The sequence below is a fragment of the Peromyscus californicus genome, unplaced genomic scaffold (assembly GCF_007827085.1).
Source record: "Peromyscus californicus insignis strain IS unplaced genomic scaffold, ASM782708v3 Scaffold_15__1_contigs__length_86483966, whole genome shotgun sequence".
Lineage (NCBI taxonomy): Eukaryota > Metazoa > Chordata > Mammalia > Rodentia > Cricetidae > Peromyscus > Peromyscus californicus.
In genome coordinates, this window is record NW_026294447.1 from 40,455,776 (window position 1) to 40,472,221 (window position 16,446).

Below are 16,446 nucleotides of genomic sequence, written 5' to 3' on the forward strand. Positions count from 1 at the left end.
CACTGCCTTAAAAAACAAAGTAGATGGCAATTAAAGAAGACCCTAGATGTCAACCTCTGTTGTGTTTATGTATATGCTTCCACATGCACATAAACACAAATAGAAACACAGGCACAGGCGCACACTCACACGCGCATACACACACACACACACACACACACACACAAACATACACCACATTCTGTGCTGGTATTCACACCCCACTCCTCAGGAACACAGGTTGTCTTACACTATCCATTAATTTATCACCTAAAGACACTCCTCTACTTATTTTGAGTGGTTCACTCACGTCAATTCTTCTTCCATTTTGCCTCTCATTTCTATGCTGTTTTTCCTTCAGCTATCCTTAGCACTATGCTTTACATAAACACATTTGTTCTCTTCTCCAAAGCCTGCTCCTCTTCTGAAATTCTCCCCATTGGTGAGGAACACCACAAAAAAGTCACTTCATTTTACATGCCAAGAATACACGAATGTCATTTCCAGTCTGTAGCAGGAAATCATTTAACTTCTTTTTCAAGTTCCGTTGCTGCTCATCATTCCATTGCCACTGCTTCAAACTCATTCTATAGCTTTCCCTAGGACTGGATCCTAACCTCCTAGCTTGCTTAAACTCTGCACCTCTGTATCTCAAGTTTTCCTGTTCACACCTGGCTCCCACGGCCCTGAGGTTCCGCAACCGCTGAGACCCAAATGAACACACAGAGGCATATATTAATTACAAATTGCATGGCCTATGGCTCAGGCTTCTTGCTAGCTACCTCACTCTTACATATTAAATTCAGCCCATTTCTGTTAATCTATTCTTAATCCTTTGCTTCCCATGGTAAATATTCCCTGAATATTGTATAATGCATGAAGATAATCCAGAAATATTTTCTAAACATATAGACATAATTCCTGATATGAACTATTATATTCATCAAAGGTCAGTCTCTGCATTATTTTTATGTTCTATGTGATGGACTACATGGACTCCCCAGACTCCCCAAAAACACTCTAAGTACTATTTCTTGACCCATGAGATTGCTATCTTACATGGTCATCTCTCTGCCAGTGTGACTGAGGAACTTCAAATATATAATATATAAGATATTACATAATATATGACATTATATATAATATGAGATATTATATAATAGGTTATACATTATATATATATATATATATATATGATATCAGATTGCATTATCTAGATGCACTATAAATGCTTACAGTTCCATCAACACCATTTCTTTCAGCAGATGATCTCTAAGGGCTTCAGGCCAGGCAAACCTCTCCCAAGAGGTCAAGATAATGAGTTCTCTAAAACCTTCTGTTTATGGATTTGTAAATCTATTGTTTTTTTTTCTGATTTTTGCCACAGGTACCACTCAGTTTCATGTTTTGCTAGTATCCCTTAGACTGAACATAAATCACAAAAGGGATGCTTTCCCAGATAGCCAGTGTGTGGTGCTGACCTCTCAGATGTTGTTCCATGGTCACCTGTTCAGCAATGTCTCATCTTCAAATGACCCTCTTTTCTATCCCTGTCCTTACATTTCTTAATAAGTGTGCAACAATTTTCACAGATATAAAAAATTATATTTCCACTGATATACATTTTTTTCTTCCCCTTTCACAATGAAATGATGAATCTCAAAAGGGTAGAAACAGTCCCCAGCATGGTGGAAATTCAGTGAATATTAATCGAATTGATCACTGAACTTAAGGAAATGCATAATATACATCTTTTGAGACTGAAGATTCCAAGCACAGATGAATAAAAGCAGTATATACAAACATTTGAAATGCTAGTGCTGAATTCCACCAAGACCTAGAATTTCAATTTCAGTACAGAACCATCACTGTGTTTCTGCAGTAAGTACTTTATTGTAAAGCCACTGGATATTAAAAAATGATACAGGCTTTTTTTTCTCTTCTTTTATCCTATTGCAAAGCTATGAAAAGTGAGGTAAGTAAAATAGTATGGAATACAGTGCCCTAACTTTCCAATCAATATATGGTTATGATCCAGGCACAAAGTTAAACAATAACACATCCACAGTAGAGGGTACAAAGGTAGAAAATGACCTAGAGAACCAAATCGATATTAAAATTATTCACAAATAATAGCTGAACTCATTGACTCTCACACAACTAAAATATTTGAGTATGAAGTTATTCAAACAATCCTTATTCTGACACATATAAAACATGGTTCACAAGGTGAGTACAGATTAATCAACTCTATGCAAAGGCTAACATATGGGATAAGTTACCAGATGAAAAGGGCTGAAGCAAGAAACTCCAGTATGTTCCATAGACAGCTTGAGGGTATTATATACAACCCAAGAGAAGATTGTGGAAGAAAAGTAAATGTAAGTTTAGAACCACTGGAATTCTCCCCAGCAATGTGTGCCTGGAGTGAACTCATTGTATTATGATTAAGAGACAATAAAGTATTCTGTGTCCATCTAAAATGTACTTCTTGTTGACATTTATTAGATTCTATAAAATGATGTCCATAGACCACCCACAGTCTTTGTTCTGATACAATCTGCCTCACATAACCACATCACTAGGGATCACAGTCTTGGTTTGTATGCTTTTGAAGCAGTTGACCACCCTCTATTCACAATGACTAACCTTCATCTCTTAGTGTTAAAAACGAAAACAAAAAACAAACAAACCAAAAAACCCAAAGAGCAAGATGAAGCAAGTGACGGAGCGAGACAAAGCAAATGCCCTGACTCCTTTGGGAAGAATTGCAGGAATTGCGAAACAGTTTGTTCTGAAGTTTATAGGTAAGAAGAGTTGACCATTGTTACTAAATGTTGTCAGAACTAAAGAACAAACAATGGAATTTAGCATAGTCTGTCCAAAAATAACAACAAATAACACAAAAGGGATTTCTTGTGAAAGCGACTTTCTCATGCATTAAGATGAAAGAGATTATAAGACCAGAGGAAGGATGTGTTCCTTCAAACCACCATCCTTCAGAACATGAAAAGATCATTGTTGCTTAATTTTGGGAAAAATTCAATGATGGATTTTTTTCTCTATTACCACTATTATTATTTAATTTTGAACACGTATTTTGATAGTGGCAACTTTCTTTTGCAAATGAGATAGGAATCTATTACTGCTCAGTGTAAGTGGCTAGAGTATAATGTGAATACATCTAATTAAACATAGGGTGCATCCCTACCTTTCTTTTCTATCAGATAAAATATACATTTTTTAATGATAAGACAGGCCAAGCTTGAGATGGAGTATAATTTTTTATTAATCAATTATCATTACTCTTATAGGAAAAAAAAAGCTCAGACTAGTAAATACTAGTAATAGGTGAAGACTACTACATTCCCAACATAGAACAGTATGTTGGTGTTATTTTCACTCATCCCTGTATTAATTTCTCCCAATACTGTAAAGGCTTGAAACTTCTACCGATACTCTGCCAACTGCTGAGTCCAACAGACATTTTAAATGACTTACTTAAATTTACCTACAGCCAAACCAACTCCTCAAATTTTCTTCTTCAACAACATCCTGTTTTTCTCTCTCTGATCCTTAATTTCTCTAAAACCTTCCCTGGTTAAGCTTTTTAACATTCCTAAAAGATGATAGGGCTCCACACAAAACTCTCTTCTCACTGTAGACTTAACTTTTAGACAATGCTAAAAATGACTTGAACAAGGATTCATTTGTAAATATAACCCCAATTTGGCCACCCAGACAGTCTTTTTCAGACCTTAAGGTCAAAATGCTAATAGTCTTCTAGAGGATGTGGCAAAGCAGAAGTCCAAAGAGATCTGAAACACATCATATAAAACTGAAGTTGTTATACACTCTCTTTCTACCCCCAAAGCCAAAAGCTTGAGCTCTGGAGCAAGAGAATTATCCAGCTCCATCATAGCCAACTAATATAATCTTGGATTATTTATATTCTTTGAGAATTTACTCCAAGAACTAAGCATATTACACACAATGGTTCTCCATGAACGTAGCTTTGCAAGTTCATTTATCTTTCACTACAACCCGTATTGGGGAACTTCTGAGTTCCTCTGGAAATCTCCCCCTCAGTGGATCCACAACTGGATAGTGACAGGCTCTGTCTACCAACAGTGTGCAAATCCAGCTACACCATATACCTGCTCACAGCACTGCTCTTGCTTTAGATTACATCTTCAACATTCTCTATTACAATACACTTATAACCATCATTCTAAATTAAACCTTAAACTACTATCCTAAGCATTAAAAAAAAAAGTACATGGGCTCACTAGTGTTTATAGTATTAGCATGGAGCATAAGAACCTTCTCAACTAAGTATCCACTTGTCTTTTCATTTTTTTTTACTCACACACAACTAATGTTGCCTTTGTACCATTTCTCTTTTGATTGTAAGCCCAGACAAGAATATAGAGTGTGCTGGTTAGTTTTTGTCAACCTCATACAAGCTAGGGTCATCTGGAAAAAGGGAACCTCAATTGAGAGAATGCCTCCATCAGAATGGCTAATAAGCAAGTCTGTCGGGCATTTTCTTGTTAGTGCCTGATGCAGGAGTGTCCAGCCTATCATGGGCAGTTCTAGGCACTGGGTCCTGGTGGGCTGTTTAAGAACTATGGTGTGCAAGCTACAGAGAACAAGCCAGTAGGCAGCATTCCTCCACAGTCTCTACTTGACTTCCTACCTCAAGGTCTCTGCCTTGAACTCCTGCCCTGGCTTCCTTCAGTGATGGGCTGTAAGATGAAAAACACAAAAAAACAAAGAACCTTTCTCCTGCAAGTTGTTTTTAGTCACAGCAATGGGGAGCAAACTAGGACACAGAGACTACTACTGCTCCTTTTCTCTAGAATTTGATCTATAATAAAATGTTCACTATGAATAAACACATACTCACTGAATTAAAGTTCTTTAAACTTTAAAACTTATTTTCAAACTATTCATAGCAGTTAATAGAGTATATTCTGGGACCTGGTGAGAATTTACTAAGAGATCAAAATAGAGCTTTTCCTCCCTAGTCAACCCTGTCATCCTAGGAGTGAATGAAGGTCGATTATAAATAATTAAAACAGTCATGTCAGAACAACTTAGCAATACAATTCAATCCCAATTTGTAATGTGGTTAAGTGGGGGAAATACAATGAGAAGGAGCTGGCTCTACCTTGAACTTGATATGAAAACTACTGAGACTTCTATCAGTACAGAGATATTTAAACAGCAGATAGAAAAAGAGTGGCAGGAAAATAAGATCAAAACACAAGAGACCTCCTAGAAAGACTAATAAAGGCAGCTGAGTTCTGTCTAGTAGCAAAGTTTTACTGTTACTGAAAATAAGTAATTTCTAAACTAGGATATGTGACTAAGATTTATTGCTAGCCCAGGAACCAAGGAGAATTCAGAGACTTATGAATAGCGGAGAAGACAGAGATCTGGAACAAACTTGAAAGAAATGTTTCATTCATCAAGGTCATTAAATGCTTTTGCAATTGTGAGGGATGCTTCTGAACCCTGGTGTAAGAACCACTGCTTTAGAAGCTTCTTTAGTTGCATAAGCTCAAAGGAATGCTGGGTGGCTCCATAGCTTCTGGTAGGTCAGCAGTGGTGCCACCGGAGGGGCCTGGCCTCAAGGGAGATGGCAGCATAGCTGAATCAGTAACAGTCCAGTGGACATCCCAACAGACACCTGGACCAGCTCAAAGGCCTTAGGAAATATGAAGGACACCCTAATTAGGCAATGAATGCACGAATGGTTGTGATGTGCGGATACTCAGCAATAGGCACCAAAAATGGCACAGGTAGTAATTGACACCATATCCAGTCTGACTGGAGCAGAAGCATGTCCAAAGCAAACACTCTAAACAAGGAGTCCCAGGACTTGGCTCACACTATACTTACAACATAACTTGCTTTTTCTAAATGTGATTATCTATTCAGATCATTAAATATTCCTTGGTCATCATTGCAAATGGATATGCAATAGTGCATTAAATATTCTAATGAATGTGCTCAACAAAGGACACTGAGGCAGATGTCCTGTGACTAACTCAGGGTTCTCATTCCTTTTGTCAAATATAAATATCTCACTTGGTATCAAAAGACTAGGACTAACAACCATGTGTCTTTCTAACAGTAATTTCTTAGAAGTAGAATGCTGAGCCAAAGAATCTTTTCATTTATGCATTGATAAAAGTAAATATGCACACAAATAAACTCAGGAGATATGACTGGAGGGTCTGAGAGTGCCTACATCACTGCAGTTTAGCATAGCATTAGCTGTCCCAATCTCCTTAGGACCTAATTCTCCCCTTCCATACAATTTTCCTCTACATTCCCGTTTAGTTTTTCTCAGTGTCTTTGTTTATGGATTGACTTAATGAGTATGTGTGCATATGAGTGAGTGTGCACACACTATGGTGTGTATGGAGGTCAAAGGTCAGAACTCAACAGTCAGTTCTCTCTTGTCACCTTTAAGGTCCCAGGAATGAGCTCAGCTTATCAATCAGGTCTGTACACAGTCACCTCTCTACCTGCTGAGACATCTCCCAGGTCTTCGGATTATTTTCTCTACAGGAACTTCTACTCCTATTTTGCAACCCCTCACTTGAGGTCTTGTATTCTGTTGAGTGCCAACCATAAAACATTCTGGAACTTTTCTCTTGAAACTTAAAAGAACAGTGTTTTCAAAGCTGTGTTTTTTCTCTGAGTCTTTAAGTACTATTTTCTTTTTCTTGAACAACAATATTTTCAAAGTAAACTGTATATTGATTTCACTCCTCTACTGATCCTTAAATAAAGGAATAACTATCAAGACTCCTTTTGTGGTTCGCTAGTGCAGTGTTGCACAACAGGACACTGGCCAATATCTGACGGCATTTCTGATTGTCATGACAGGACAGAGGAGGTGTGCTACTGGCATCTATTGAGTAGATAGAAAGGATGTGGATAAACACCTATAATGCACAGCATAGCCTGCCCCCCAAAAGACATAAAAATCCCAGAATATCAATGGTGCAGGTATTGAAAAGCATCTCATTGAGGATTGGATTCCTTGTTCTAGACAAGTTCACAACGTCTGCATTAAGATAATGCAGCTTTAGAGAGAAAGCTGTGAACAATAATTTCACAGCACGCTTCTTAGACCTTTTAGAGAGTGTATTTGTAGAATATTATATTTACACAATACTCAGCTTCAATAATTCTAGGATTCTTTTAGAGTTTAGTACAGAGAATTGGGACTGCATTATCAACATGGTCACAATCAGTTCATTCCTTGGGTCTTGAAGATATTACTTCCCTCACAATTACTTGCTAGATGCTATTTCTACCCTCCCAATCAGATATGACTACTTCAACAATCAGATATGACTACTTCAACACGCAATACTGACCCTCTAGAGGAGTGGTTCTCAACCTGTGGGTCGTGACCCCATGGGGTTGCATATCAGATATTTATATTACAATTCATCACAGTAGCAAAATTATAGTTATGAAGTAGGGATGAAATAATTTTATGGTTGAGTGTCACTACAACATAAGGGACTGTATTTAAGGGTCACAGTATTAGGAAGGTTGAGAACCAGTGGTCTAGAGTAAGATGGTGGATTCCTTACAACATGGCAAGCCAGTAGAATGAAAACAACAAAGAACAGATTCTGCTCCAAGGAGAGCAGGGTTGGAAGGGCATCAGAAGTCACAATGATGTGGGGAAAAAAAGCAGCAGATAGGTGTGAAGAATCAAAGGACACCACAGAAGAAAACAGAGGCGGGGAGGGGCACAGCAGGAAATTCCAGCCAGGACTCCAAGGAGCCAAAGGGCAGGGAACATACCTACAAGTAGTCTATTTCAATCTCAGTAATACTGAGGGCTAAGCCCTCAAAAACAGGTTGCTTATTAAGAACTCCAAATAGAACTGGAAGAGACATCCAAACTAACAAAGACATATAAAATACACCATAGAAACACGAGAAATGTGAAGAAAACAAAGCAACACCTTGTGTCTTAAATAAATTTTAATTTTTCAATAATCAAATGTGAAGACATTAAGATAGCTAAAAGACCAGAAAATAAATTCAATAATAAATTTGTAAGACTAGACACTGACTTAAAGAAGAAATGAGTGAACAAATAAATGAAATAGGAAACAAATTCAAGAGGTAGGTAAGAGAATCAGCAGCATCAAAGAGAAAGTCTGAAGTATGAGAAGAAATTCAGCAAGAAAGTTTAGATTTAAAACAAAAACAAAAAACAAGGAATGTTAAAAATAAACTCAATGAATCAAACAAACAAACTACAATAGCCATTATCAACAGACCAGATCAGACCTAAGAAAGAAAATTAGGGCAAGACTGAGGAAATGCTATCTTTATACACCAAAAAAAGAAAAGTAAGATAAACATTTGCATAACTTCTAATAATTCTGGGACTTGATAAAGATACCAAGTCAAATAATCTATATGTACATCACAAATCTGAAATAAAAACTAGAAGTGTAGAATATAGTATCTGAAACTACAGTAGAAAAGTCCCAAAGACAAATATATCAGAATGACATTAGTGAAAATCCCCAAAGCCAGAAAAGCATACCGCTTGTAAGAGGGCTGGGGGGGGGGGGCACATGCATTGAGTCCCCTCACTCAGTACTCAGGAGGCAGAGGCAGATGGAACTCTGTGAGTATGAGGCCAGCCTGGTCTACAAAGTGAGTTCCAGTACCATCAGGGCTACACAGAGCCTGTCTCAAAAACTCAAATAAATAAATAAATAAATAAAAGTAAGCAGCAAAAAGGATTATTCTTCAAAACAAAGTTATTTAGGAACTAAAATAGAAGAACAGTCAGTTCAAAAGAAGGACACACATACACAGAGAGAAAAAAAACAGTTAATAATCACAAGGACAGCATCTCAGAACATACTTGAAGGAACCCTAGATTGACAGAAAGAAGATAGTTTATTATAATGCCCAGAGTATGAGACTGAATAAATTTCATGAGATGAACAGATAGGCAAATGAGAACTAGGACAGAATTATGCCCAACTCAGTAGACCAAACTCACAAAAATAGAGGAGAAAAAGACCAATCAAAAAAATTAGCCAATAATATTACAGGAATCAGTAAATCCCTCTCAGTAATAACCTTGCATGTAAATGACCTTAACTCTCTAATTTAAAGATTTAGATGGGATGGATGGATGGATTATAAACCATCAGCCAACTGTCTATCAACTATAAGAAGCTCAACTCACTAGGAAGGAGGCAAACAGACTGAAAGTAAATAAATGGAACTCAATATATCAAACAAATAGAAGCCAAAAACAAGCCAAAAAACTATACATATAAGAAAGTGGAAGTAATTCCTTATATTTTATCTGAACACAGTGCAATAAAGGTAGAGACAGACAGCAAGAGAAAGTATAGAAATTATACAAATAAAGAGACTGCCAGGTGTACTCTTACATGACAGTCATTAACTACATTTTAAGTTTTAGAATTCCTAGTAGCAAATGAAAACGAAAGTACAACTGAAGCAAACCTCTGGAATAGAGCCACAATAACAGAAAGAACAATAAACAGACAAAAACATAAGCATATAGACCAAAGAAATAGATCCATAAATGAACACATGTATCTGCAGGGCACTTGATTTCAAATAAATTTGCCCAAAACCTCCACTGAAGAACAGAGAGGGTGTCAATGAGTGGTTCGTTACAGAAGAATGAAACGAGCCCATTATCCCTCACCCTGTGTAACTCGAATAGAAAACTGTCCCAAACATGGCAAAAACATTAAAATCTGAAAATCCCAACTGCTCCTGGCTGCGTGGGGTGGTTTAACATGGGCGCCTCCAGATCCTCAGTTCTGCCCACCTCAACTTATCTGGGAAGCCGTGGAGCACCTGGCTCAGTGTCACCATGCTGGAGCTGGCCATGGGCGTGCTGGGGACTGTGGCTTGACAGCGAGGTGACTGCAGGAGATGGGCACAGTGTCAAAGGTCTGGATCTACCTGATCAAGACCATGTACACCAAAATGACGCTGCACTGCGACAAAGTGTGTGCCAGATTCTGGATTGTGGTTAAAGATGGACATATCATCACTGCCAGTCAGGAACCCACCTCAGGCTGGTCTTCATCACCTTGGAGAACCACTATTCAACCCTCACAGCTCCAGGCACGGACCAGATGGTTTTGCCTACCAAGCTGCCTTCTTCAAATAAGATTCACAACTGCAGACTATTTGGTCCTGACATTAAGGGCAAAGACTGTGGTGATGAGGAAGCTCAGTGGTTCACCAACTCTCTGAAGATGCAATCCTACAGCTTGGGTCAGTTTGAGACCAGCCTCAGGACAACAAAGAAACTCAATCCTTCTGAGAATTGCCTTCAGAATTATGAGGTACACTACCCAGACTGCAACCCTATTCACATGATTTGTGAAGCCTCCATGGTTGATCCAGGCTGAAGATGAAAATGAAGATGGAATATTTCAAGCCAAACATGGTGATGTTGGGCTGCAACACTTTTGAGGGGGATAGCTAGGATGAATTCCTAATTGGTGATATAGAGATGAAAAATGTGTTGAGCTACCCCAGGTGCATTTGGACTACATTGGACCCAGACAGGAAGGAGCTGCTGGAACCGTGAAAAGCTACTACCTGTCTGGCCTTTCTGAGAAGAGTACATGTCAGTCATTCCCTCTTTGAGGGACATATTTTTCAGTGGGGAAAAAAAAAACCCAGAATCCTGAGAGTTGGTGACCCTGTGTATCAGATGATGGACTGGTGGGTCCACCAGGTGACATGCTTTCAGGCTCTAGGAGATACTTCAGTGAATCGGTACTGCCAGGCATCTTCTACTGCAAACAAATCAATTTTTCCTTCAGAGTTGCATATGACCTGAGTTAATAATCCAAGAAAAGTACCAGAGGTGATTTGGGAATACGAGGGTGTATGCATTTTAGATAATGAGGGTTTTTTAAAAAAAAAAAAAAGTGAAATTGTCTGTACAATTACCCGGAATGTCACCCCAGCTGTTACATTTTCTAAGTTTTGCCTTTAATATTGCTGAGTAAGGAAAATTTAAAGAGTCAATTTTAGAAAGCTGCAATTTAAAAAAAAAAATTTTACATTATATTGTTTGAGGAGAAGTGAGAAAGCAAGTCATCATGCCCTGAGTATTTATGTGCTAACATGGTCACCAATGCCTGTTAGCTGGTCTTGACCTGGCTGTTGAGCCCTGCTGAGTTTTTATCCATGGTTTTCTTTGCTTTATCATTATAGAGCCAGGGTTATGCTTAAATACAGAAATGATTTCATAGATCATGGGGTTATTTTGTGAACAAAATAGACAGTGTCTTTATATTTCATTCTGACTCTTATCAAGGCATGTAAAATTTGTAATTGTCAATTTCTCCAATTTTACAAGAGAATGGAATTTTCAGAAGAAGGAATGAGAAGAAGAAATAATGAACATATTCTATATGAACATATATGAAAGGTTCACACCTATTTTTCACAACAAAAAATGAACTAGTTTGCTATACCAATAAAAATACCCACTAATAAATATATAGATGAGTCAGCCAACTTACAATTATGTGGTTCCTTTGTCATTAATAAATGTGAATCTCTTCCCCCTCAAAAAAGAAAAAAGAAGAAAAACAACTGCTATGAGCCAACCCACAAATTCTCCAATCAAAACTTTTGCCCCTGCTGACATCACTGGCTCCACTGACCCCAAAAATTACCAGTCTTAGAAATGCTAAAACACAGTAGAAACCCACTTGATACTATTTATGCTTTACTGGAAACTTGCTTACATGTTACTATAGTCTTGTTTATTACTTGCTAAAATGAAGTATTTCCTCTGTTCTCACAAAAATTTTAATTTCCCAGAGGCAAAGTGGTGTTTCTGTTTTCATTATGCTATGTTTAAGACAATTACATGTGTAATGAATATTTAATAAATGCAATGTTCACAAGATGAATGAATAAACAGATGAATTTCACCTTCTCTAGTACACTAATATTTTAAGTTAGAAATACACAGATTATGTTCTATAGGTACCCTCAGGTAACTAACATTAATGTTGATACTTATCACCATATTTTATTATTGTTTATCTAGCTCATGACCTCCAGAGAGAACAACTGAGTTAAATGTTAATGTATAAAGTAGGGCAAAAACAAGTCAAGCTAATCCATTATTGTCAATAACTGAAAAACCACACATTTAGGCTTTAAGTTCTGTGAACCTTCTTCCTATGTCATTCCAAGTAACTAAATAAATAAAAAATAAAGCAACATGACATAGAAACAAAGAGTACCTTGCAAACTTTATAATGGCCTCTTGGTGACTTACATGAAATTATTTATGGGACTAATCGTGGGATCCCAACACAATAATAATTGGAATCTCTTGGCAATCAGGCTTAAGATTCTGCATTATTAGGAGACTTCTACTAGCATGCATATTAACTTTGGAGAGCCACCAAAAGAAAGGTGTGACTACATTTCTGACTGCAAAGCAATTTTCCCAGTCTCATCTGAAGACTTCTTCAAAACTGTAGAATATCAGTCATTAGTAGACATTAATTAACTTAGTCTTCTAAGTTTCTTCATTACATAGAACAATGTAATATTGTTTCTTAATTGTAATCTGGCATAAGGAAAGTATTATTTTACAAAACCTGCCTTTGTCATAACCATGTTTCAAGTGTGTGTGTGTGTGTGTGTGTGTGTGTGTGTGTGTGTGTGTGTGTTCACTGCTACTCATGTGTATTAGTAACATATAAGAGATTCCTCAGAGAGAGTTGTCAAAACTATGTGCAAGCCACCACTTTATAGGAAATAGAGAGAACTCACAGGCAGCATTGGGTGTGAGGACTTTGGCTCTCTACCTCAGAAGCAAGTGATGTTGGTGGGGAATTGTGGCTGTATCCTATACAGATCTGACCCAATACATCAAAAGTGATCTGGCTGAGTTTTCAAGTCCACTGATAATTATTTAGTATTTCTGATTTACTTTGCAAAAAAAAAAATACAGTCAGAAAAAATAAATATCTTCATTGACTCTAATGCCCAAGAAAAAGAACTGAAAGGCTTGCCTTGTAGAATATAATTTTAAGGTGTGTTACATTTGTTTATGCTATGGAACATTTGTTTAATGATGCAAAGATGTGTTGTATTATTTTTTTTTTTTTTTTTTTTTTTTTTTTTATTTTTACAATTCTTTTTATTTTTATTATTTTATTTTATTTATTTTTTTTTTTAATTTATTTTAATTTATTTTGCAATACAATTCAGTTCTACATATCGGTCACGGATTCCCTTGTTCTCCCCCCCTCCCGTCCCCCTCACCTTCCCCCCAACGCCCCCCCCCATTCCCATCTCCTCCAGGGCAAAGCCTTCCCCACAGACTGAGGTCAACCTGGTAGACTCAGTTCAGGTAGGTCTAGTCCCCTCCTCCCAGGCCAAGCCAAACAATCCTGCATAGGCCCCAGGTTTCAAACAGCCAACTCATGCAATGAGCACAAGATCTGGTCCCACTGCCTGGATGCCGCCCAAAAAGATCAAGCCAATCAACTGTCTCACCCATTCGGAGGGCCTGATCCAGTGTGGACCCCTCAGCCATTGGTTCATAGTTCATGTGTTTCCATTCATTTGGCTATTTGTCCCTGTGCTTTATCCAACCTTGGTCTCAACAATTCTCACTCATATAAACCCTCCTCATTCTCGTTGATTGGACTCCCAGAGATCCACCCAGGGCCTAGTCATGGATCTCTGCATCCAGATCCCTCAGTAGTTGGATGAGGTTTCTAGCACAACAATTAGGGTGTTTGGCCATCCCATCACCAGAGTAGGTCAGTTCGGACTGTCTCTCGACCATTGCCAGCAGTCTGTTGTGTGGGTATCTTTGTGGATTTCTGTGGGCCTCTCTGTTCAGCTATGTTCATATCAGCATTGTTTGTAATAGCCAGAACATGGAAACAACCCAGATGCCCTTCAACTGAAGAATGGATAAACAAAATGTGGTACATATACACAATGGAATACTACTCAGCAGAAAAAAACAATGGCATCATGAGGTTTGCAGACAAATGGATGGATCTAGAAAAAATCATCCTGAGTGAGGTAACCCAGACTCAGAAAGACAAACATGGTATGTACTCACTCATAGCAGGATACTAGACATGAAACAAGGATGAATTGTCTGCTACTCACATCACCAGGGAGGCTACCCGGAAAACAGGACCCCAAGAAAGACACAGGGATCGCCCAATGACAGAGAAATGGAATGAGATCTACATGAACAGCCTGGACATGAGTGGGGGTAATGAAAGGCGAGGGTCGAGGGAAAGAGAGCTTGGGGGAGCGGGAGATCCCAGCTGGATCAACAACAGAGAGGGAGAACAAGGAATAGGAGACCATGGTAAATGAAGACCACATGAGAACAGGAAGAAGCAAAGTGTTGTATTATTTTGTGTTGCATTTGTTTAACTCTGTGAAGCTGTGCTACTTTGGCTATCTAAATACCTAACGGTCTAATAAAGAGCTGAATGGCCAATAGTGAGGCAGGAGAAAGGATAGGCAGAGCTGGCAGGCAGAGAGAATAAACAGAAGGAAAAATCTGGGAGAAAGAAGAAAGAGCAAGAGAACAAGGAGAGGAGGATGCTAGGGGCCAGCCACCCAGTCACAAAGCCAGCCATGGAGCAAGAGTAAAAGTAAAATACACAGAAGACAAAAAAAAGTTAATGCCCAGAGGCAAAAGGTAGATTAAATTTAAGAAAAGCTGGCAAGAAACAAGCCAAGCCAAGGCCTGGCATTTATAACTAAGAATAAACCTCCATGTGTGATTTATTTGGGAGCTGGGTCACACTCCCCCCCCCAAAAAAAGAGCAAAAATAACTAATAACAGCTTGAGTGACACTGCTTTAGTTCCCTTTGGTAGAAGGTCTGGAAGTTAATAGAAAGGGTGAATATAGAAACTGATCAGCTAGCTACATAGATCAGGAAGGAAAACAGGTTTCAGTTTCTAAACCAAGAATAGGATGGCAACATGGACATTTCACAAGAAAAAAATTTATTCAATCTTTACTAAGATTAAAAAAATGGAATTTGTTTCAGGCTGTTAGAGATGGTTTTGAAACCCAAATCTGGAAAACAGAAAGGATTGAAATCAGATACAATATGAGTTACATTGCAAAGGAAGCTAAATACTTTACATGAGAAAGTAACTCCATGTTCAATCATGCACTGTTAAAAAAAATACAAGTGAAAGTGGCCATGCACTTTAAAGATGAGGATGAGGAGTGAAGCCATTTTAAGTTTCACCAGGGATACTTGCTCATGCCAAAGATCACACGCTGTCTCTCCAAGGATGGAAAAAAAATAAAAAATTCTGTAAAGGAAACCTGATTGATATAAGAAAGACATAGAAGAATTTAGGTGAGAATTTAGAGGAAGGAGGAAGAACTAGATAGATAGTAGAGAAGAACACTGTGTGGACTACAGCTTTTAAAATAAGTTTTGTGTGAAGAGTTGGAATTAAAATCTGTCTGAAACAAAGCAGTGAAATGGAATAAGCTGTCTTAGAAACTCAGTTTAATGTGGTGGAAAGGGAATAGTAATATCTCCCAGCATATTTATATACTTATAAACTTCTCACTTGCAGATATATACATATATGAATCAGTATTAGGAAGTATAGTGAACATCTGTTCTGTTACTAAAGGAAAGAGCAATAAGGCAGTATTTCTGGGAGAACAGTATATCTTCTCTTGTTAAAGAGGCAACCAGTAGTTATCTTGTCTAAGTATATTGCAAAACCAGAAAGAGTGAGATACAATAGTGAAAGAAGAGCATAAATAATATGGTCACACCTTGTAAGTGACTGTGTCTTACTTATGTATTTCCTGCATATCACTAATCCATGTTTTCTCCCCTTATTTTAAATGTGCAAAGTAAACACATAAATGTTCATTCAGTGAATGAATAAAAGAATAAATGAAATTTAATTTAAAAACAATGCATTCAATATATTTTAGATTACAAAGACTGAAGAACAGAAGATATAATCAGGAAACATAATGGCTTCACTTTGGCTAGAATAATACAATGGTAGCTGGTAGACTAATACAATGTTCATCTAAATTTGAGGTTGGGTTTCACTGGATGCCTTGGGTCCTGGATGTATTGTTTTGTTTTGTGCATGAAGTAATGGGAAGCTATTAAGGGTTGTTTTAAAACAACAGCCATTATCTAACACTGGGACAATTATTTGGTAGTGGGTAACTGCATGGATTGGAAATGATGGGACAGATAAGGGTTCCTAGAAGAGGAGCACCATGACACTTGGAAATCGCTTCTCATCAGAAAACTTCCTGAAAGGACATGAGTGTTTCCATTTTTAAGGCCAATTTAATGTTTGTGAAAGTGTCTCCTATATAAAAAGTGCCTAGTTGC

General features: G+C 37.8%; 1 protein-coding gene and 1 pseudogene across 9 annotated transcripts in view; one reads left to right on the plus strand and one right to left on the minus strand.

Moving 5' to 3' along the window:
- Positions 1-16,446, minus strand: part of Cep128 (centrosomal protein 128) — a 366,411-nt gene that overhangs the window by 118,011 nt on the left and 231,954 nt on the right. The gene's annotated exons all lie outside the window — the stretch shown is intronic.
- Positions 2,197-10,882, plus strand: LOC128110590 (mitochondrial amidoxime reducing component 2-like; annotated as a pseudogene).